Source organism: Delphinus delphis, chromosome 19, assembly GCF_949987515.2.
Source record: "Delphinus delphis chromosome 19, mDelDel1.2, whole genome shotgun sequence".
Classification (NCBI taxonomy): Eukaryota; Metazoa; Chordata; class Mammalia; order Artiodactyla; family Delphinidae; genus Delphinus; species Delphinus delphis.
Window position 1 is genome coordinate 5,246,842 of NC_082701.1, and position 7,187 is coordinate 5,254,028.

Here is a 7,187-nt window from a genome sequence, read left to right on the forward strand (position 1 = left end):
AACCAAAAGGGCTCCCCACAGCTGGGGAGATTCAGCGATGCCTTGTTCACACTGGGGAAACGTAGGTGTAGTGGCGGAGTTCACATGTGAAGTCTCCTACTACCCAGGCGCAGAAATCACGTGAGCCCAGAGTCACGGCAGATGAGTCCATACCGTTCCACGTTCAGAGCGTAGAGCTAAGAGCCCACATTTATCAAGTGCCGCGTCCCTGGCACCGTTCTAAGTGCCACACCTGCAGTAACTCATCTAAAACTTGCAACCACCTTACGAAGCAGTTTAAACATGAGGTTAAGTTACTCCCTGGAGGTGTCACTGCTAGAGGTCTGGTGATGTCCTAAGACAGGAACCTGAGTCTCTGAATATCTGCATGAAAAAGAGCAGCTTGTTTCCACCACAGCCAACTCATATCCCCCTGGAAAATGAATGAGAAAGAGGCATTAGGTAAAACAACAGAGATTTGGGGCTATTTTGTTACACAGCAGCCTACAGTGACTAATACAGCTTGCACAGAGAAACTGTAACACTGCCCTTAGGGCAGGGGCCTTACGGGGTGTGCTCTAGGGCAAGTCACTGAACCTCCCTCACCTTACTTTCCTCACCTATAACAAAGAGGTCTTAATACCATCTCACAAAGTTGCTGTGATTCCAATCAGAAGCTTTGGCAGGAGCTTTTAAACCGTAAAGCGCTGTAAGACATTGGGCTGTAGTCTTTCCTGAACTGCCTGATTTTTCTTGGCCAAGTGTCTTGGCCAAGACATCTGTTGAATGTCTGAAATTGGTCTTGGCGACCAGAGGCCCACAGATGACACCCACTTTGTCCAAATTCTAATTTTACTCATTTGGACAAAGAAGACGGGGTGGTCTTTGAGTTCTTCTCTTCCCCCAAAAGGTGAAACTTCTGCCTACCTTTCTGCTCTCCCCCCCACAGAAGGGTTGGTTAATCAGATTGCAAATGGGAACAGACTCTTCTCTCCCTGGGTCCGCTTGCTCTCAAATGGTGCCTCTTCCACCTTGGCTTCTGTCCCCCGGAGGTAAGCCCTGGAACCCAGGAGGTCCCTCCCCATTAGCAGGGGACCTGCTCATCATATCCAACTTCTCTGTTTGCAACTTGCTGGAAACGTTCATGACAGGGTGAAGAGCAGGCAGCATTATCCATCCAGGTTCCCCAGTAATACTCACTGTGAGTTTATCTGGCAAAGCGATTGATGATTTTATGTGTGCCATTCTTGTCTGACCAGACTAAGATCCCGAAGGCAAAAGCCCTCTCACATGTGTTGTGTTTTTCTTCTCTATTTCTCCCTATTAGACAGTGTGACATTCCTTAGAAATTCTGACCTAAACTTTTGATTTTAAATTTCTCTTTCCTACCTTAAAAATCACCCTAACTCTCAGAGAACTGGCAAAAACCAGTCATATTCTATTTCAAGAAGAGATTCTGCAGGGAAAGCAACCAGTCAAGGAACAAACACATTTTCTCTGCTGTTCAGAAAACACTTTATTAATAGGCAGACAAAAAACAGGCAACCTTAGTGGTATACACAGTAACAGCTCACTAATAGAGAAAGTCAACTCAACGTCTTCCTTGTATATCTACCAGGTAAAAGCCACTATGATACAACTTAAGAGCTCTGAACTTCAGGCGTCCAATGACCTTGGCATGAATCCCAGCTCTCATATATAAGACTTGAGCAAAGCCATGGATTCTGAACATCTCTAATTTCTGAGGATGAAATGTCAATCACAGTGCCTGTCGTGTGATGCTGAACATTATTGGGCATTTTAGGGATAAATTTCAAAGTGTACGGAGTGACCCTGTTCCTGCTTTTATGACAGAGAGACAGACAGACAGAGGAATGTTGGGAGAAACAGTTTAAAACAAGTTCGGTATAAGCATAGTAAATGACATACAGAAGGTGTTCTGGTGAGGAAGGAGGGAACAGCGTTTTGGGGTACCTAGCCAGTGCCAGATGCCTTAAGAGAATATGTGACAGAGGGAGAGGTCACAACTGGTTGAGAGGGAAGAAGAAACCCAAGAAGGCGCCCTGGAGCAGGGAGCGTTTGAAATGAGCCTTGAAGGATTAACAGCACTTCAGTAGCCTGGTGGCCCGACACAGATCTTTTAAAGCATAGACTCCCCAGGAAGGATTGCCAGAGGATTAACACTCATGCTCAGTTCAATCAAAAATCACCACTGGAGTGTGAAAGGGACTTTCTCAATTAAGCAATTCCAGAACATTCCCATCTCTTGACTGCATGAGCAGTGGTGGGGAACTGCCCGTCATATCCGGGTGGGCTGGTAAGACGCCTTCTCCACGGACGGTGACCAGGGTGGCCTGGAAAAGGGCATCGGGGTCTGACGTGGAGCAACGTACCTCGGTGTGCTGTACCCCACAGTGGGTGGGTATTAGCGAACACCGCCCAGGAGACCCGAGTACCCTGGAACTGCAGCGCTTTAGAACAGACTGAAGACGTTTACGGCAAAGGGTAAAGAACGCGCCATCTAGTTCAGTTTCACTGCAGCTCATACGTGGAAACTGGACAGACTGGGTGGCTGTCTAGCCCCTGGAGGTCTGGCTATCTCACTCCACGTGGTCCCGACCAGGGTTCTTGGCCTTCCCCAATCGACAGAAATTGATCAGAGGCCAGACAAGAAATTCAGGCAAGGCTTTATTGGGGCCCCTGCTGCAGCAGTGGGGAGCAAAAACAAGTAGCAGGTCCCCTTGATTGTTCCCTGAGGGGGAGGGTGAACTTGGTCCCTTTATGGGGTGAGGGTAGGGGCGTGTCCAGGGGTGGGGCCGGAGTGGTGGCTTAGGTGGTCTGCCCACCCCTTTGGAGGTGCTGTGTGCAGGGGGCAAGCGTAGTGTCCTGCTTTTGCTCCTGACACCCTGTTTTTCGCTCTTCAGAAACAGGCAGTTGGGTTTTTGGTCTCTTTGTGTCTTGTTGTCCAGAACTTGCCCCGACTGCGCAGGCACGCAGTTATTTTTAGTCCCTTATAGTTTCTTTGTACCTTGTTGCTCAGGAGTCGTCTGTCCAGGTGCCAGCCCTGCAGCAGAGGGTCCCAGGTCCCAGGTCCCAGCCTGTCTCACATGGGGAGCGACAAGCCTGATCAGTTCATCTTTCAGCACATCAGGCTGAGACCATCTGTCACCGCGAAACCACTTAGAAACGGGAGATCTGTACCTTTTTTCCAACGGCTGTGATGATGCTCATTTTAAGTTTAATGAGGGGCAAGACCTAACTTTTTGAAGAGCTCACGGCTAACTTTTTTTTTTTTTGCGGTACGCGGGCCTCTCACTGCTGCGGCCTCTCCCGTTGCGGAGCACAGGTTCCGGACGCGCAGGCTCAGCGGCCATGGCTCACGGGCCCAGCCGCTCCGCGGCATGTGGGATCTTCCCGGACCGGGGCACGAGCCTGCGTCCCCTGCATCGGCAGGCGGACTCTCAACCACTGCGCCACCAGGGAAGCCCACGGCTAACTTTTGAAGAGCTCAAGGATGGAGAAGACGCCCAAGGACCACCTGGTGGGCTTGCAGCCCTGAGCCACCGCACCGTGGTCATGGGTAACCCCCAGGGCAACCGGAGTCCTGAACACAGGCAGCTTCACATCCAGGACAACAAGCCTTCCACATCGTGCTCTCCCCGCCTCTCCAAAACCCAGGCCTGAGCTACCCTTACCTAGAAGGTGGGAGTGGGGGGCAGGCAAAGGAGGAAGGAAAGGAGAAAGAGACGGAAAACAATTAAAAAAAAAAAACCCTTCGACAGAACCTGGTAACCTCGAGTACACGGTGATCAGCGCTGGACAGCATACAAAAGCCAAAAGGGAGGTCCCAGGACAGGTCAGCTTAAGACTTAATATTTGCCTTTCACTAAGCAAACTAATAAATCCCCTACAGTTTTAGCCACGCAGAGCTCCCAGTTTTTATTTATTGGTCAAAACGGCAGGTGGGTTTTTTTCCCCCTCCCAGTCACCCCCAGGTAAACAGCAGCCCCCCTTCCCCTCCCCTGTCATCAGTCTGTGTGTCTGTTTGCCTTCTCCCTCGACGAACTCTTGTTCCGTAGAGCTGACAACAAGGGCAAGCAGCCAGGAAGTAGTCTTTGGTCATGGACTTCCCAGGACAGCCCCGTTTTGGGCCTGTGCAGCCAAAGGCAAAGGCTCAGAGAGCTACTTGTCAGACGTCAGCTGCGTCAGGCGAGGCTTAGAACTTGACACATGGGAGGGACCTTGGAGGATCGTCAAGGCCACCCACTCCACCCTCCCCTCTCCCATTTTATTGATGAGAAAACTGAGAGCCGGAGAAAAGGCTTGAGTGATTTATACATGATCTTGGAGCAAGCTGAAGTTAAGGCAGGACTAGAGCCAGAGAGGAAAAAAAAAAAAAAAAGCAAATCTTACCTACTGTATAGCACAGGGAACTCTGCCCAATATTCTGTAATAACCTAAATGGGAAAAGAATTTGAAAAAGAACAGATACATGTATATGTATAAGTGAATCACGTTGAAGAATAGATACATGTATATGTACAACCGAATTAACCAAGACAACATCGTTAATCAACTATGCTCCAATATAAAATAAAATTTTTTAAAAAAATAGCAAATCTCTTAAGTCATGAATTCTATCCAATATGGCGGCATTGTGGACGGCAGAGTGTAGAAGAGGCTTTGGGGAATGTGTGGCCTGACTTCCTCATTGTACAGGGAAGGACTTAAGAAGGGGGACTTTCTGAGACAAAAACTTAGGTCTCCTTGTCTTCTGACTCTGTGCTTTTTATCAGCATAAGACACCTGGACCCAGAAATAAGATGCACCGTGCATGGCTCAACATCCGATGAAGAAACTGGCATTCATGGACACTTGGAAACCCATGAACCGCTCTTTAAAATTCTGCTTCGCCACCAGGTTGAGTATCATCCAACCTTCTCTCCCAGTTCTCTCCCAGTCTGCCAAAAAGGGTGACCTCCCCCAGGCCTGGACCATCCCTCATCTGATGTGGGAAACAGGATTCCTGCATTAGTCAGAGGTAGATCTAGATAAGAGTGATGCTTTAGACCACTTCCAGCTCTGGGAATCTGGGATTTGACGTGGATGAGAAGATAAGAAGAGAGAGAAAAAGAGGAAATTGTTGCTTTTGGCACAGCAGTGGGACTTCTTCTGGAACCAATGACCGTGTGTGGGAGATAAATGAAGGAAACATCTGAAATGAGTCCATCTTTTAAAAAAGAAAAATGACACCCCAGGAGCTGGCTAGCATTCCTTCAATGGCAGTGAAGGCAAGGAGAGTCAGAACAGGGGCAAAACCCAGGTGCACAAGGTCGGGTCTTAACCTCTCCACGTGTGTAACGAGAGAGTCCCTTCTAGGTGTTTGTGTGCCCATCTCCACCCCGACCGGTGATGACCTTCTGGGGTCACACCACGCAAGATGAGCGTGATTAGCTGAAGGCCCGTGTTCCAGGGCTCCAGCAGAAGAGGTGGAGACTTGATGCCCTCGGCAAGAAGCAACAACTTCAGGATGGCATATGCCAGCTGAGAGCCTGGCTTTAGCGAACCTGAAAAGAACCTGGGATTTGCCTTCAGATGGTTCTCGTGTGTCACGAACACCCCACGCTGGGCTGGCACAACCTTCTCCTCCTTCCCTGCTACCACCACCACGTTCCGCTGCCTTATCCCAGATAGAGCCAGTGTCTGGAAAGGTAAGGGTGAGCTGGGGGGGTCCCATTCAACACTATCTGAGTTGAACTCAAAGGTTATCTAGGAGACTTCAGACAGAAAGTACACACTTAGGCCCAATTTACATGCCCCTGATATTTTAAGGGACCCTAGAGTTCAAAGGGATTGCAGGAAGTCCTGTAGCCAACTCCTTCCCTCTCCAGACAACACCATCCCAAAGGTACTTAGCTCTCTTAGTCTCTGTCTAGCTAAGATGCAGAATTTTCTTATTGGCTTAGTATTCTACACAGTGTGCGCTTGTATGACACGCGTGCACACACACACACACGCACGCACACACCACAGTCTTGTTTCCATCGTTTCCAGTGGCTGTATTAGTTGTTGTTTCACCATGACCAGTTTTGTTCTCAATGGAAAAGATTCACTTCACCTTTATAAGTAGGATTGTACGGGAAAGGAATCCCTGGCACCTTGAATGCCTGCCATGCCCACCTGTCCACAGCACGCTTCTGAAGGATGTGGTCTCAGCTGGTTCTTTACAGCCAGGGTTTGATTCAGTATCGTCCAGTCCTGCCACCTTGGAAACAGCTGATGTGGTCACGATCGGTTGGTGTGCCTGGTCCATCTAGAGGCTGCCCAGTGGCCAGTGAAGTGGCCAGACGCAAGGGCTCTGCATGGCATCTGGCCAAACCAGTCAAGAGCATCAGCCAGTTACAGCAGATGAAGGAGAAGCAGAGGCAAAGGTCATCGAGTCTCCAGTAGGGTGACTAGTTGTTCCAGTTTGCTTAGGCCTGCCCCAGGTTTAGCACCAAAAGACCTGCATCCCAGGAAATCCCTCCGTCCCGGGCAAACTGGGACAGATAGTCACCGTCAGCTCATCACCATGGAGTCTCCTAGAATCAGGACAGACAGTCACCGTCAGCTCATCACCATGGAGTCTCCTAGAATCAGGAGCAGAGGTGCGGATGCTAACAGAAGATCAAGGTGAGCATGGTGGTTCAGTTTTGCTATCCCTGGAAACCATCTACTGAGACTGGGTATCTTGAATGACGTGGGCTTCTTGGGAAGGCGTGGGTGGGCCGCTGCCGAGCAGACTGTTTCCTTTCTATCAATACGTTGTTTCCATGGCAACCTGAAACAAGCCAGCATTTACAGAGGTGATATAAATGGGTCTCTTTTCCTTAAAACCCGAAGGAAGCTAACGTGACGGGCGTGTATGCAGGTCAAGGAAGGAAGGTGAAAGCCCACAGACAAGCTTCCCATTTCAATAGCACGAAACATCCCTCAGAGGTTCCTCTCATTTGTCTGGTGGTGAATCTGAGAGGCCAAGATGGACCCCACTGCTTCCCTGACAAGACACTGACATCACTAAATGGTCATACATGCACAGCATCTACAACCCAGGGAACATGTATACGTCTGGCTTGAATTCTTTTCACAAAGGCAAGTCATCCATTTGCTTCGGAAAGAGAAAGGACACACATCTTGGGCTCTGCATTTTGGACAAGGTTGAACCACGA

At 49.4% G+C, this 7,187-nt stretch overlaps 1 long non-coding RNA gene across 1 annotated transcript; it reads right to left on the reverse strand.

Moving 5' to 3' along the window:
- Nucleotides 1–225: 225 nt before the first annotated feature.
- Nucleotides 226–6,930, reverse strand: LOC132414355 (uncharacterized). The gene is made up of 3 exons (XR_009516938.1): nucleotides 6,160–6,930; nucleotides 4,393–4,436; nucleotides 226–412 (listed from the first exon to the last, which is right to left on the reverse strand). It is a non-coding gene; the product is annotated as an uncharacterized lncRNA (long non-coding RNA).
- Nucleotides 6,931–7,187: the final 257 nt, after the last annotated feature.